The 17,283-nt window shown below is 43.8% G+C and overlaps 1 long non-coding RNA gene across 1 annotated transcript; it reads right to left on the bottom strand.

Annotated features, from left to right (window-relative positions):
- Positions 1–3,580: 3,580 nt before the first annotated feature.
- LOC122429485 lies at positions 3,581–14,055 on the bottom strand. Its single transcript, XR_006266044.1, has 3 exons — positions 13,559–14,055; positions 6,325–6,498; positions 3,581–3,999 (listed from the first exon to the last, which is right to left on the bottom strand). It is a non-coding gene; the product is annotated as an uncharacterized LOC122429485 (long non-coding RNA).
- Between the last annotated feature and the right edge of the window lie 3,228 nt (positions 14,056–17,283).

The raw sequence follows: 17,283 nt of genomic DNA, 5'->3' as shown, positions 1-17,283 counted from the left end.
GTGGGCAGCAAAGGGACTCAGCCATAGATGTACATGTATCCATTCTCCCCCAAACTCCCCTCCCATCCAGGCTGCCACATAACATTAAGCGGATTTCCCTGTGTCATACAGTGAGAATGTGTTCATCACTTAGTCATGTCCAACTCTGCGACCCAGTGGACTGTAGCCCTCCAGGCTTCTCTGTCCCTGGGATTCTCTAGGCAAGGATACTGAAGTGGGTTGCCATCCCCCTCCAGGGGATCTTCCAGACCCAGGGACTGAACCTGGGTTTCTCCCATTGCAGGCAGATTCTTTACCAACTGAGCCACGCATCTTCAAGGAGCTATACAGGAAGGTCCTCAGTTACTTAAAGGCTCCTGAGATGAGAAAGCTTGAGAACCACTGAATTAGAGTTTTATTTTAAAAAGGACAAAACTGTGCTTAAAAACTTGCTAAGAAACAAGATCTTATTTGTCCCTATAATAATAATGATTACATAAAATGATAGAGGCATTAGTTAATGCTACAATGGCTATCACATTGCAATATATAGATGTATCAAAGTAATATGTACTCCACTTAAATGTACACAGTGTTATATGTTAATTACATCTTTTTTTTTTAAAGAAGACTTCATTTTTTCTTGTCATTATTAATGTACTATTAGATAATAAGCTTCTTTTACTGCTTCCATCACAATGCAAAGAAGTCACAGGTTTTCCTCATTTTCACAGGGAGCCTGGTGGCATTTTCTCTCCCTTGTGGAATGTTCACCTTGTCACCTTCGCCCTGTACAGCCTGGTCTTCCTTCACGAGAAGAAAAATTGATCCCTTAGCTCCTGCCTCCAGGAGCGGTGACGTCGGCCAGTTGTCTGGTTGGGCTGTCTGTAACTACTGGTGCTCCTTCTCATCCCATCTCTCCTGTTTCTAAACACTCTTTTAAAAAAGTGATCATTTGTTAAGGACTGTGTTAACTTTATATATATTTTCTCATTTAATCCTCACAATGATTCTACAGGCTAAAAACTATGATTCTCATTTTATAGGTAAGAAAACTCAACCTCAGAAAGGTTAGGAGAAGTCTCTAGGAATGGAAATGACTTGAAAGCCCTTTTAATTCACTCATTCAAAAAGTTGCCCAGCTGAATTTTGATACTGGAACAATAGTTCTTAGTAATAAATTGCCACTGAAGGGACACATGAGCACAGATCCGCACCCGAACCCTGAGGATGTTTGGGTCCTGGCCTTTGAGACCCCCCATGCTCAGAGCGTGTCTGAGCCCTGCTGACGATGTCTTGCCTGGACTTTAAGCCAAGCCTTCACCCCCACCTCACCCCCACACTCTCTCCAGTGGTCTCACTGAGCCCTTACCTGGGGCAGCACGCTTGAGCTCCTCACTGCATGCTGTATGCCTGGGCCCTGTGATCCACCATCACACCAGAACCTCACTGCTGGAGTTGAGATCTGAGTGGGTTCAGACTCCAATGGCACCTTTTAGGCAGCAGCAGCAGAAGTTGGGGCTGGAGGGTGGGGGAGTGGGTAGAGATGGAGTGTGAGCCGAGGGAAGCAGGCATCGAGAGGAATCTTGGGCTGTCAGCCCCCGGCCACAGCCAGGGATGCTCCCAGACTGTGCTGACCTCTCACCCCAGACCACTCCAGTTCAGGATCCACAGCCGCCCACCACTGCCACTTCAAGGACTAGGAGCCGCCTCTGGAGCAACTGCTGCATCAACATAGGAACCAGGCCAGACAGGATGGGAGTGGGGTGGGGCTGCTTTAAAGTCTTTTATTGCTTCAGAACATAGGCCTGCTCCTCTCATCGTGGTCATGCTCAGGGGCCCTGAGGACTGGGAGATCCAGATCAGCAGGGACTATCTGCTCCCCATTGTGTCTCTGAACTCAGGGAAGGAAGTTTCTGTGGTCTCAGCCAGGTCCTTGCCAGCACAGTCCAAGAGGAAATTCAGGCTCTCTGTCTGGGCCCGCCCCAGCCCAGCACTCTGGACGCTGGTGAGCGTCTCCTCCGGGCATTCTGGTGGCAGAGCTGGAAGGGAGGCAGGGTGGGGCTGACCCCTTGCCTCTGCCCCTCTGGGTGAGACGTATCAGGGACAGGACCTTGTCATCTGAGTACCTGATGGGAGGAGTAGAGGCGTGACTGTGCGAGGTGGGGCTGCTCAGGGCTCGGTGACCTAGACAGAGGCCTTGTGCAGGCGATTAGCTGTCACGGTGGGTCTAAGCTCCTTACCCTCGGAACTCCAGCCTCCCCACCCCTAAGTCTAATGCAGAGGTTAGCGGGGGAGGGCCTTGACAGGTCTCCAGGGACCCATGCAGCGTCACCAGCTGAGGCCCCGTGGGGGTCAGGCCTCTCTCCACCCGTCTCTGTGACTCTCTCTGCTTCTGGGACGACTCTGCCCACCTGGCCTTGTGTGGTGCCTCTGTGTTTCGGTCTCCCCGACTCCACGTGTATTTCAGGCCTTGTCTTTGTGAAGAGCTCTGTGGCCCTGACTCCCTGAAGCCCTCGGGGATTGACAGAGGGGCACGGACACCACCAGGAAATGGGCTGCACAGACCTCAGTGACAGGGCCGTGGGAGACAGCAAGTCTTTGGAGACACAGACTGGTTGGTGACGTGAGGCCTCAGACAGCACAGGGTCTCAGTGGCAACGCATTGCAAGTGGCCCAGGTTTGAGGAAGTTGGGTTATTCGTACTTGACACACGGATTGGGTGACTCTGAGTGTGTGGCTAACACAGGATCTGGTGACTCAGAGCGATTCAAAATGAGTTCTTGGCCAGCCGAGCAATAGCAGTGGTTCTTGACTAGGGCAATTTGTCCCGCCCCTCCAGGGACGTTTGGCTGTGTGTGGAGACACGTTTGGTCGTCACATCTGAGGGGAAGGTGTGCTATTAGCATGTAACATGTAGAGCCAGGATGTTCCTCCACAGTCCACAAGGACCTAAGTGTGGGGGCCTACTCTGACACCTGACTGCCAAGCTGAAATCCTAGCTCCTGCCCTCTGTGACTCTGGGTGAGTCTTCTTATGTCTAACGTGGAGTACCCAGGTGGTACCCTTCTGGGGTGCTGGGACTGCTGAGCTGACTCTTGTCAAGTGTTTGGAATTGGGCCTGGCACAGAGTAGGTGTGGTTTTTGACTCAGTCCTGGAGAGAACAAGGGCAGGTTTAAATTCAGTGACTCAGACGTTCTCTCCCTTTCTTGTTACAGTTTCTACGTCAGACAGGCTTCTTCCCTCTCAGGAAACAACATGGCCAAAAGCGCTCCTGTCTTATAGTTACTGACCAGGGTTCTTGGCCTTCCTTGCGGGTCAGTCGCTAAGTTGTGTCCGACTCTTCAACCCCATGGATTGCAGCATGTCAGGCTTCCGTATCCTTCACTATCTCCTGCAGTTTGCTTAAACTCACATCCATTGAGTTGGTGACACCATCCAACCATCTCATCCTCCGGTGTCCCTTCTCCTGCCCTCAATCTCCTGCCCTCCTCAGGGTCTTATCCAATGAGTCGGCCCTTCACATCAGTTGGCCAAAGTACTGGCCTCCCTTACTCAATAAAAAATAAGAGACCAGACAAGAAATTCAGGCAAGGACTTTATTGGGGCTTCTACTGCAGCAAGGGGAAATAAAAACAAATAAGTTTCCCTTGCTGGCTCCCTGAGCAGGGAGGGCAAGGTGGTTCCGTACTTGGGGTGAAGTTAGGGCTGTGTCCAGGGGTTGGGCCAGAGGGGTGGCTTGGATGGTTTGCCCACCCCTGGGTGCTCTTGAGTGCAGGCGGCATGTAGAACACCCTGCTTTTGTTCCCAGCTTTTTCGAAGTGGCAGTGGTTTCTGGCCTTTTTATGTCTTGTCCATAATTTGCCCAAACTGCCTGTGCATGGTTATTTCTCATGCCTTATAGTTTCTTCGTACTTTTGTTGCTCCAGGAACGTTTCTCCAGATGTAAGCATTGCAGCAAAGGGTCCCAGGTCCCAGGTCTCAGCCGGTCTCTTCATGTCATGCAGGTATAGTCATTTCTGAGGAAAAGAGACAAATACCTATAAATCCCAAAGAAATGACTCTGACTGGCTAAACCTGGGTCACCTGACCATCCACATTTTGCAGAACACCACGTAAATATATTAACTCTTCTATTCTCCATGAGGACTTCCTTGGTGGCTCAGCAGTAAAGTGTCTGCCTGCAATTCAGGAGACCAAGGTTCGATCCTTGGGTTAGGAAAATTGCCTGGAGAAGGAAATGGAACCCACTCCAGTACTCTTGCCTGGGAAATCCCATGGACAGAGGAGCCTGGAGGGCTATAGTCCACAGGGTTGCAAATAGTCAGACACAACTTAGCAACTAAACAATAACAATGACAAATTTTTCATGACAACTCTCTGGAGTAGAACTCTTACTTTCCTCTTTTAACAGTTAAGGAAACTGATGCCCAGAGGTTCAGTAACTTGCAAACCCAAAATTGGATCAAGGCAGTCTGGTTTAAAAAGATGCACCCTTCTTTCAAAGCCACCATCTTGAATGTTTATATTTAGATATATCAGGTTTTATTTTAAAATGTGCAATAAGAAACAACATTGTATTTGTTCATAAGATACAATCACAGAAGCGTTTTCATTACAAGGAGTTGCTCATTTTTCTTTTTCTAAGATAAAGCAATTGCATTAGTCATTAGTCATCTGGTTTTTTGAGTGGGCTAATGAGAGAATGGTTGTGATTTTCTTGGTGAGAGAAAACAATAAGAACTGGTCCTGGGGTGAAGGGTGGGGTAGGAGGGAGGAAAGGACCTTGGTGATGAGCAGAACTAAGTCTAGATAGAATCTGGCCTGGTCCTGAGATAGGACTGCCATGGTTGACAAATTCTTTGTTTGGATGATGACCCAAGACGGGACTCAACCTTTCAACTTTTCCTAAAGTATTGATAGGGATATAGCAAAGTCAAATCAATAATTCACTAATAATACATCTGTTGTCAGTTGCACACATCTTGAGGGAAAGAATGCCTGCATTGTGAGAATTATCTTGCCCTAGGGCCAAGGGTGTGAGACAAGGGGCATAGATAGATAGGTATGCTACGTACATCCTTATTCATATCACCTAATCCTTCTTAGGTGCTTAGTATAAGGAGTAACCAGATGAAAGCATGTGAGTGGGCTGAATAGGAAGAGGAAGTTTCCCTTGGGGAATTTGGCGTCAGAGGTGGGGTTATAGTGCTCTCTAGTGGGGACTTTGTGAATTTGCACAATATCAGACTGGATGTGGCAAGTTGGTTTTTGTTGTTTTTTTAACCAAGGGGTTGGTCTTCAGAGTGTTTGGGAAGCAGGTCCATAAGAAACACTGTGTGTGTGTGTGTGTGTGTGTTGGGAGCTATGCAACTCAACACTGTGTGTGTGTGTGTGTGTGTGTGTTGGGAGCTATGCAACTTTGCCTAACTTCACCATGCAGAAATCAGGAATGGTTAGAGAAGAAAGATGTGGGAGTAGTTGATGGCAATAACCAAGGATTTGATTTAAAATGTGAGAAAATCTAAGGCTGTGGAGATAGGAACTTTCCCCTCACTTGACGTGGACTAAGGTGATTTAAATAAAAAGGCACAGCCAGTAACTTTCCAAGCAGAACTGGATGTCTGCCTGGGTGATTCTAGATGTCACTTAAACTGAGAAATGCTCCAATTCCACTGATTCCCTGGATTCACTGGGAACAAGAAATAAAAAGTGCTGTGCCATTATTAACAAAAAAAAACAAAACACAAAGTAAAAGAAGAGGAGGACCAAGAGAGAGGATACACATAGTAGATAAAAGTATATTTTTGTCAGGATGAGAAAATAGAAGGGTTTGGGAGAAAGGGCATGTAAGAAGAGATGAGTTAGAGATTTCATCTTAATGGTGAATATATTTGTCTTTAAATATGTGTTTAACTTTTTCTCCTTCTGAGATGGTAGCACGCTCTTTGTTTCCAGCTAGAAACTGCCTCTGATCCAACTGCATTTAGAGCTAGTTGGTTAAAAATTAAAAATTAGTATCTGGGGATTTAGAAAATAGGTTGTTTGCTTGAATGGCTTCTCTTAAGTATGTAAATGAATTGCTCTACTATGAGCCTAAATTGCTCTTGGCAAAACTGTCTTTATGTGTTTAACTGGCCAAGGTATAATTTGTTTCACTTATGAATACAGTAAGATTTATATATGAATTAAGAGACATTGAAAAAAACTGATTTATTCTGATAGTGATGTTAAGATTTTTTTGGTTTTGTGTGTGTTTGAACAATCCATTAGTTTAATACAATTTAATTGAAATTGCTCATTAATACACCATTATAACTTGAACACATCTGTGCAAACGTAACTGTTTTAGACTGTTCAGGTCGTAGAAAATACCATACACAGGGAGGTTCAAACTTCAGGCATTTATTTCTAGCATCTCTGGAGGCTGGGACGTCCAAGATCAAGCTGCTGGCAGATTCAGTGCTTGGTGAGGGCCTTCTTGCTGGCTTCCTAGCTTGCAGAAGGTCACCTTTTTGCTGTGTGTACACAAGGTGGGGAGGGATGAAGGGAGAGAGAGAGAGGGAGGGAGAGAACGGTGGAGAGAGAAGGTTTTGGTTTCTTCTCATAAAACACTAATCCCCTTATGGGGGCCTCACATCACGATCTCATCTAAACCCACGCACATACCTCCCCAAAGCCCCACCTCATAATGTAACAGAGAACAAACCTGACTCCGTATCGGAGCTATTGCTTTAGCTCTAAACTTTGTGCTCTGCTTCCTGTGCTTACTCCTGCTGGCTCTGCACCCTGGAAAGGAAAGCCGCCTACAGCCTGAAACACACATCAGAGCTCCTCTTCAGGGCTCTGACTCCCAGGCTTGACTATTAAAGATATAACAATTTTCTTTCATATAGAGATAATTTTTCTCCTTTGGAGATTTATAGGAATATGGTGACGAGACCTAGAGTGGACAAGACCAAAGGATATCACATTCCCTCTGGGGTCTGGTCAGCACCAAGAAGTTTGCAACAACCAGCCACATCCCCTACCCTTTCAGTATGAAAGAAGCCTGAATTCTCACCCGGGTAACATGGTTCTTTGGGACACCTGTCATGTGGTGAGCAGTGTGAGCTTGGACTCAGTAACGATATCATCATATTAGGGGTTAGGGTTTCAACACATAAATTTTAACACATAAACACTAAACTGAACTGAACATAAATTTGGGGGAACACAAACATTCGGTCCATACAGTAAACATACAGGAAAGAGGTTCCTGATCACTACCTTCTCTGTCCTTCTCAAAGCAACCACTACCCTGACTTCTGACCACTCCCCCACCCCAGTAGTTTTGCTTGTTTTTGAACTTTTTATAGTTAGAATTATACAGTCTGTATGCTTTTGTATGTGTGAGATTCATTCATGTTGTTATGTGTAATAGCAGCTTATATGTTTCTATTGCTGTATAGTATTCCATTGCATGAATGCACAACTATTTATTCATTTTAGTTTTTCAGTTTTTGATGACCTGAAAATATAAATATTTTGGTACACAAACTTAGGGTTGGGATTGCTGTGTCCCAGCATTTGCGTGCATTCAACTTTAACAGATTTCATCAAATGGTTTTATAAAGTGGTTGTAGCAATTTACACTCCTTACCAACAATGTGTGAGAGTTAGTCATGGTAAAAGTATTTATCCCACAGAAGTTGGCAACTTCTACAAATCACACTTTCTTTCCTAGTGAGCCAGTTGTTAATTAGTTACCAGTACACCACTGCCAATACCCACTGTCACAAAGACTTCGTATGTTTTTCAATTCTTGGTATTATCAGTCTTTTCCTACCCTCAAAAGAAATAATAAAAAATATTTTAGTTCAAAATTTTAATTGAATGTATTTTAACTCTACTATAAGACAGAATTTAGGGGTATTATTTTTATTTTACTAAGATCAAAACTAATATAACATTGTAAATCAACTATTCTCTAATAATTTTTTAAAAGATCAGATATACAAGCAGATGTCTTTTACTTTCTATACACATATACCCCTCAAATTTAAAAATGATAAACTTACTTTTCAGTCTTTTCAAAATCATGTAGATTTTATGAAAAATTTAAGTTTTATTGACCCAGTTAGGCTTTTTTTTGTTTTGCTCTGCAGCATGCGGGATTTTTGCTGCCCAGCCAGGGGTTGAACCCCTCGCCCTCTGCATTGGGAATGCAGAGTCTTAACCAATGGACTTCCAGGGAAGTCCCAAAACCATGTATCTTAAAGTCAAGGATGAGGAAAAGCCAGGACAATCTTACACTGTTGGTGCAAGTGTTAACTGGTACAACGACTTTGGAAATCTCCCACAATATTTCCTAAAACTAAACATACATATACCCCTGACCAGCAATTCTCCTCCTGAATATGTGCCCAATGGAAATGAGTGCCTCTGTCCACCAGAAGGTGTGGGTGAACGTGTCCACAGCAGCTGTCTTCATGATCACCCACTCTGGAAACAACTCAGAAGTCCAGCAGCAGCAGAAGGAGGAAATACATTGCGATGTGTCCATACAACAAAATATTACACGGCAATAAAAAGGGAACAATGTATGGGCAGTATAGCCACAGAGGTGAGCCTCACATAATTTTGACCAAAAGAAATCAGATGCAAGAGGCTATACTGTGTTATTCCAATTATAGGAAGTTAAAAACTGGCACAACTAACCAATACAGTGGGAGAGGCCAGGTAGAGGTCACCCATGGAAGTGGTATTAACATTCAGGAGCCACGAGAGAGTGTTCTGCAAGGCTGGACTTATTCTATTCTTGATCTGGGTGGAGACTCTATGGGATATATGTATTTAAAATTGATATTGTACTCATTATTGTATCTAAATTATATGCCAATAAGATAAAAACAGTCAAGTGACTGCCTGCTATTAAGAGAGATGTTACTGAGTAGATCTTTATGCCAAGTGAAGCTTTAGTCTTATGCTATATTTCATTGACATTGCAGTGTAACATGAAAATACTCTTTGTGGTTAAGTGTGAATAATTCTTGATATCATGATTATGGAAATAGTCTTAAATAAATGATCATTAAAAGAAATATGTTCCTAAAAAATCAATGCAGAAAGCACTAAAAAAAGTTTTTTTTTAATTGCCCCAAATGCCACTACCCCAAAACAATCATCTTCAACCTAGTTCAATATCATTTCTGACATCCTTAAACTTCTGTGTGACTGACTGTGTATATTTCTATCACATCTTGTCAACATAAAAATAGTAGCCACATAACTTGGATTGATTATTAATGTCTGAATATTCAATTTCATATGTAAGTGTTATTTAAGATGTAATTCAGTGAAAATGTACTTCTTTTGCTTTATATGTTGAAATTCTATCAGTCAGTTGAAGTATAAATATATATGTCATTTTTCATGAGTAAAATGCTGTAGTAATCGGTGATGATTTGAAAGCTGTTGATTGTGTACAAAACACTGACAAAGAACTTTCAAATAATTTAATATGAAAATAGGTTGATAGTTAATGCAGTTTTTAAGACAAAGTATGTTAGCTAGGTATCTTTAGAAAGAACTTTATATGCTTAAAAGTCAAGACCTGTTAATGGTGCTGGCACAAAAACAGACACAATAGATAAGCAGCACAGGATAGAGAGCCCAGAAATAACCCCACACACGAGTGGTCCGTTAATCCACCACAAAGGAGGCAGGAATATACAATGGGGAGAGACAGTCTGTCCATAAGTGCAGCTGGGAAAACTGGACAGCCATATATAAAACAACGAAATCAGAACATTCTCTAACACCATAGACCAAAATACCCTCAAAATGGATTAAACATCTAACTGTAAGACAGCATACCATAAAACTCCTAGAGGAAAACATAGGCAGAGCACTCTTTGACATAAATTGCAGCAATATTTTTTTATCCCCTCTTAAAGGAAATAAAAGCAAAAATAAACAAATGGGACCTAATGAAACATAAAAGCTTTTGCATAACAAAAGAAACCATTGACAAAATGAAGATGACTTACTGAATAGGAGAAAATATTTGCAAATGATTTGATTGGCAAGGGATTAATATTCAACATATGTAAACAGCTCATACAATCTGACATCAAAAACAAAAATCAAACAACCCAATTAAAAAATGGGCAGAAGACCTGAATAGACATTTTTCCAAAGAGGAAATGCAGATGGGCCAACAGGCACATGAAAAATGCTCAATATCGCTAATCGATCAGGGAAATGCAAATCAAAACCACCATGAGATATCATCTCAAATCTGTCAGAATGTCTATCATCAAAAAAGAATATAAATAAAAAATGTTGGCAAAGATGTGGAGAAAAGAGAATCCTTGTACACTGTTGGTGAGAATGTAAATTGGTACAGTCACTGTGGAACACAGTATGAAGGTTTCTCAAAAAACTAAAAATAGAACTACCACATGAACCAGGAATTCCTCTCCTTGGTATATATATCCACCCCCCAAAAAAAAACACCAATTAAAAAAGATACATACATCCCAGTGTTCATAGCAGCATTATTTATAATTGCAAAGATGTGGAAGAAACTCATATATATATATTAACACATGAATGGGTAAAGAAAATAGAACTTTATAGATGTGGTATATATACCACATCTCAGCCATAAAAAAGAATGAAAATTTGCCTTTTGCAGCCACATAAATGGACTTGGAAGGCATTATGTTAAGTGAAATAAGTCAGACAGAGAAGGGCAAATATTGTGTGACACCACTTATAGCTGGGATCTAAAAAAATACAACAAGCTAGTGAATATAACAGAAAAGAAACAGATTCACAAATACAGAGAACAAACTAGTTGCCAGTAACACTGTCTGTAAGAGAGAAGGAAAAAAGGAACAATTCATACGCCCATTGACCACAGAATGGAGAGTTTGTGGTGTATTCGCACATGGAATACTACACAGCAGTAAAAATGAAAATGATATTCCTTTTTGTGCCACAACATGGCTAATCTTCATTATCATAATTTTGAGTGGAAAAGCAAGTGTCAAAAGACTACTCTTTTCACTAAGATCAAAAGCAAATAAAACAGTATCTTATTTAGGCATCAACATATGTGATAAAACACTCAGATATTTGTGACCTCTTGGGGGAGGCGAGTATTGGATGGGAGAGGAGTGCATGGTAGACCTTAAGTTACTGATAATAGTTTAGCTCCTGGGATGAGTAGCAAACTCATGGGTTCTCATTATATTATTTTAAAAAATAAAATCAAGAAATGAATAGTCCTCCCCATATATCATCCTTTACTACTAATAGGATCTTCATTGCCTTCAAACTCAACCAGAGAGGATGACCAATCTCACCCCTAAGGATGCCAGACTCTCACTCCCTTGAGTGTTTATTGCTGCAACTATTTTTGGTGTGAATCATTGTATCAGTGAAAGTGCTTTGTGCAAACCACAGAATCTAATACTCAGTTTGAAAAGAAAGGGATGTATTACAAGGTGCTAGATACTATGTGGGCTTCCCTGATAGCTCTGTTGGTAAAGAATACACCTGCCATGCAGGAGACCCCAGTTTGATTCCTGGGTGGGGAAGATCTCTGGAGAAGGAATAGACTACCCGTTCCAGTGTTCTTGAGCTTCCCTTGTGGCTCAGCTGTTAAAGAATCCGCTTGCAATGTGGGAAACCTGGGTTGGGAAGAGTCCCTGGAGAAGGCAAAGGCTACCCACTCCAGTATTCTGGCATAGAGAATTCCATGGACTATACAGTCCATGGGGTCACAAAGAGTCGTACCCAACTGAGTGACTTCCACTCACTCACTCAGGTACTGGGTAAAGCTGAATTTTTAGAGGCAATAAATCGTGGTTGATGCTGATTATGGATAACAAGAGGCTTTCATAGGGTGGGGTCCCTGGAACAGAGTCTGCAGTGGAGATTTTTAAAATATTTTTAATACTATTTTTTGCTGTGCTGGGTCTTTGTTGCTATGCGTGGGCTTTCTGTAGTCGCAGAGAGAGGGGGCTACTCCCTAGTTGCAGTGTGCAGGCTTATCATTGCGGTGGCTTCTCGTGTTGTGGAGAACAGGCTCTAGGGTGCGTGGGCATCAGTTGTTGCTGCGCGTGGGCTCAGTAGTTGGTGCAGCTTGCAGGGAATAGGCTCAATAGTTGCGGCCCCGAGGCATATGGAATCTTCCGGGACCAGGGATTGAAGAGGTGTTCCTTGTTTTGCAAGATGGATTTTTAACCACTGGACCACCAGGGAAGCTCTAGAGATTCTTACTTAAGATTCTTATTTAAGAGATTTATTTTAAATATTAATTTAAATTAGTCAAGACATTAATTAATTAAATTAATTAAGATTAATGAATCAATCTTAATTAAGAGATTATTTATTTATTATATTTATTTAAGAAGTGCTCTTGGGAGAAGATGAGTGAGGGAAACCAGACAGGACAAGAGGAAGAAAGTTAAACATGAATTTGGAAGTGTTCTCATCTGGAGACTGTCCTTAGCCTGGTTCTCAGGCGAGCATCAGAGCATGATGGCACCACAGAACTGGCTCCCGTTTCAGGCAAGTGGGATAGGCTAGCCCTTTGTACCTGAGAGACGGTGCCCAGCTTCCAGGGGAGCTGATTTCCATGTGGCTGGGAAGGGGCCGCCAGCTCTGACAGCGATTGGAGCTGATTGGAGCTGGGTGCGCTGAGTAGGGCAGAGCCCTGGAAGTGTCTCAGCACCAACGTGACCTCACTGGGAGGGTTGGGGGAGAGCTGGGGCGAGGGCAGGGGTGGAGGAGGGCAGCGAGGGTGGGGGAGAGCTGGGGCGAGGGCAGGGGTGGAGGAGGGCAGCGAGGCGGGGAGGGGGCCGTCTGTGCACCCTGGAAGTGCAGCCTGAGACCCTGGGGGCTTGGCCTTGCGGATCAATGATCTCTCATCCCCATGGGGACACAGAAGGACAGACCAAGCCGTCCCCTTAGCTTCTCATTCCAGAGAGTGCCAAGCACATCATCAACCCACCCCAGTCATCAGTATCACCCTTTCTGTTACTCAGGCAGAGAGAACTAGGCTTCTCTCTTAGCAACCTGCTTCCCCCTCCCTCCTTACTGCTCTCTGCAGCCCCAGCCTTGGCCTTGATCTCAGGCTTTGAAGGTGCTGAATTCAATGTGATGGCTGATTCATTGGGTGATAGGCAGTTTTCCCCCAAGCCGCCTGCCTCAGCCTGGAGTGGAACATTCTGGCCTCATAGGAGGGCAGACCAGGAGGCATTAACCCCTGCTCTGCCAGCATGTCTCTCTAGGGCCAGAACCCAGGATTCTGGAAACTGTTCTCTCCAGGGTGGCAGCAAAGGGAGCCTTGTGGAGGGCTTTGGCCACTCCATATACTTCCTCATTCTCACCCAGGCCATCCAGGAAACACTTAATCTGAATAAAAGGAGTGTCCCCTGGCCCGCCCCTCTTTCCAACACAATTGCCACCTCTGTTCTTATGTCTATACTTCCTGGAGCCACCTGCGCCTTCTGCACACATCCCCCTGCCACCAGGGGTCAGCCCCCACCTTCAGCAGAGATTTCTGCCTTTCCAAATACTCACACAGGAAGCCAGAGCCACCACAGGCTGGTGCAGGAAGTTCAGAGGCTGAGACAGGCCTGGGTAGGAGCCATTTCAACATTCCAGTTGTCCCATCCTTCCGGGTGGCTGGCGGATGGAGGCATCTTAGCAGCGTGCGCTGGGGGCCCTGAGCAGGGAGTGGGAGCTTTCTGGAAGGGGCCTTGGCCAGACGAGGCTCAGCAGGATCCCCCCAAGTTGGCGGTCCCTCCTCCACTCAGTCCTGTGTTAAAGTGCTGAGGGAGAGGCTGTATCCAACTTCACCCCCAGCTGCTTGAATCAGGGGCCGCAGGTTCCAACCCAAAGGCGCCAGCTTCCCCCTTTCTCTTCCCTCCTCTTGTCCATCCTTCGCTCCTGCCCTGCCCACAGTCAATGCCTGTCCCTTCCTTCAGACCTCATGCTCCACCGTCCCACACTGCTGCAGCCACTGCATTCAGAGGGGGCACCTCTGTCTGTAGCACACGGGAGGTCACTCCACACCCTCAGCTGTTCCCCCTGTGCTCTGGACACCTCCATCTTCCACCCTGTTGTTTCGTTGATTAGTCCTTATCACTTGCATTTTTAGCCTCCAAGTCTTTGGGTCTCTATCTGTAGCCTATAAACTTGCAAAAACCTTCCTCATTAAAAATAAATAAATAAGTAAAAAAGCCCAAATCTCCCTTCTTCAGGCATCCTGCCCCCGGTTCTCCCCTCTTGTGTGTCTCCAGACCCCGCTAAGTTACCTAACAGACAAACCAGGGATGCACTTCAAGAGCCAGCCAAGAGGAATAGGAATAGGAAAGGTCATTTCCATGAAAAGTGGCAATAAATTAATGTTGTTGTGCTTAAGGTAATTTAGAAAAGGCTTGCTTGAATTTTATCACACATGCAAATTTTACTTTATTTTGAAAATCAAAAGTTAGTTTCTGTTGTATATAGATAGGAGGGATGGGAACCCTCATCTTTTTTCCAGACCCCCAGATTGCCCCTTGCAGTGGAAGCTCAGAGTCTTAACCACTGGACCAACAGGGAAGTCCCAGGAACCCTCACCTTTTAAAGGTGTTAATTCTGTCTTTCTCACCTCTAGCTCTTCAACCCTGTGTGTCTTCGGACACCATCGAGTGCTCCTGCTGAGGCCACCAGTGATCTTCACGTTGACAAATCTGATGGACATCTTTTCCCCTCAGCTGTGACCCTTTCAGCAGACATCACCTCAAGCCTTGAAAAGCTCTCCTGTGGTTTCGGTGACAACTGCTTATCTTTCTAAATCATATATTTTTCCTTCAAAATCTGTTTATACTGTGCTTTTGTTTTCAAAATTCGGTCATCATACACATTTGACCCATCTGCAGATCCTCGAGGAGACACTCTAAAGGTATCAGATGCAAATTCAGCATCAACTGGAAAGAAAAGGAAAGGATTATATTCTTTACCTAAAATACCTGAGTTAACTAAGTATTATTTACAACAAACAAACAAGAAAACAAAAAAACCTGAGGCCTTTCCTATTGTTCCGAAAAATGAAATATATCTGTAGATGGCATGACATGAGATACAAGATTACAATTTTATAATCTGCTCATGGTTGCACGTGTGGCTGAGTATCAGAGTTTCTGGTTTTCTCATTCTTCATCCATTTACTCAGTAACTGTGTGCAAAGGTGCTGGGACAAGGACTGCAATTATAAGATGAAGGTGACCCGGGTCCATCCTGGAAAATGATATGCCCTCAACTGGAAAAACAGACAAACAGGCAACTTCCATACAGACTCTTAAATACAAAACAGATATAAAAGATGGCACATGAAACATTCAGAAGGGACAGCCAGCGTTGTGACAATACAGCCAGCTTTCTGGTGGCGGTGCTATGGAAGCAGATACCTGAAGGACAGGAAAAAGTACAGGAGATGGAGGGGAGAAGCACATACAAAGACCGGAGGTGAGGACGCGCAGCTGTGGGATCCTACAGTCTGGCTGGTTAGAGGCAGAGCTGAGGGCAGAGGAGGGTGCTAAGGAAATAAGGCCGACTGCTTTGGCAGGACCCAAACTGATGTGGGTGTTTGGAGCTTTTACTGAGGGTAAAAGATAAACTGGTGACAAAGTCAGTGACAGAAGTTTTAGTCACCCACCAAGTGACCGCTACACCAACGTGACTGCGTGAGTCTGGGTTTCTGAGCCTTAACCGCTACCAACGCTTGAGAAGCAGATGAACTCCACGTTTTCTGAGAATAGAGTCACGTGTAGGCAGATTGTTCCACAGGGATGGAGGCAGTAGAAGAATGATATAGCCAGACATAAAAAGAAATACATAGACCTTTAGAGATTATTTCTCAAGCTATGGAACATGATGAATAAATGAGGAAGAAAAATATTTTTCACTATGATCGCTCAGGCATTCACATTTCCCATTAGCTATGTATAAGAAAAAAATATCTACAATATTTGCACCCCTACATGGCAGAAGGGGTGAGGGAGACTCTAGCTCAATCAGAGTCTCGTGAAAAAACAGCATGGAGCCCCAGTTGCAGCTTAAAGGATGACTGAAATAACAGCTTTTGGCTCATCCTGTCAGTCCCATTACAGTAGTGAATCAGGAAGAAAGTGGACCAGGGGCTTCAGTGAGCACAGAGAAAGTTGCCCCAGTGTCCAAAAGAAAATCAAGGGGAAAAATTTTGGTTTTCCCCTACAAAATATATGTCTCTTTAGATATCAGATAAGTATCACCCTTTCCAATCAGATCTACAATTGTTTACTGGGTATCATGTTTCAGTTTTGTAAGATGAAGAGTTCTGGAGAAGGTGGTCATGGTGATGACTATATGACATTATGAATGTTTTGAATACACTGATACACTCGACAATATGTGTGCTCAGTCACTCAGTCATGTCCGAATCTTTCTGACCCCGTGGACTGTAGCCTGCCAGGCTCCTCTGACCATGGAATTTTCCAGGCAAGAAAACTGGGGAGGGCTACCATTTCCTTTTCCAGGGACTCTTCCTGACCCAGGAATTTAACCTGCATCTCAATTAACCAATTTAACCACAACTGAAAAAAAAAAAAAAAAAAAGGAAAACAAAACCCGGTGTACAGAATTACTAAGTATCTACTGTGGAGTTTAAAAGGAACAGATAAATACAAAATGTATGTGCCTGCTCTAGACCCTGAAAATAGAGGCAAAATATATGTCCCGTGTCTTCCAGATCTGTACCATGTACATAGATGCACCGTGTCTTCTAGATCTGTTCTAGACACTTCTGCCACTCTACAATCATTAGATTTATTCTCCACACTGCTTACAATGTGCCTTGATTATAATGAATAGCACAAATAAAATACACCCAACTTAACATCAAAGTACTTGATTCAGCACACAAGAACTTCCTTAAAAAATTCACATTTTCATGCGAGCAATTAAATAGGAATATATTTCTTCTGACAAACAATTTTAACCAGAAACTGATAATAGTGGTGTCCCACCCAGAACCAAACTAGGAGGATAGGGCACAGAATTTTAGATCCTGATTTTCCCCATGGTACGAACAGAGGAAAATCATTCCCTTACTGGACCAAGGCCTGTTCAGTCACCTCCTAAACAGCTGTGTAAACTGTTCTCCTTCCCCTGGTCTGGCTCACCTCTCCTGTCAGCTGCATGACCACCATCCTCCCTCTCGATCCCACCATCCCCTATCCACATGGGGCCAGGGTCGTCCTTAGATGACCTTAGAACACAAA

The sequence above is a fragment of the Cervus canadensis genome, chromosome 28 (genome assembly GCF_019320065.1).
Source record: "Cervus canadensis isolate Bull #8, Minnesota chromosome 28, ASM1932006v1, whole genome shotgun sequence".
NCBI lineage: Eukaryota > Metazoa > Chordata > Mammalia > Artiodactyla > Cervidae > Cervus > Cervus canadensis.
Note: the sequence above shows the minus strand (reverse complement) of the source record. Positions and strands in the feature narration are given on the sequence as shown.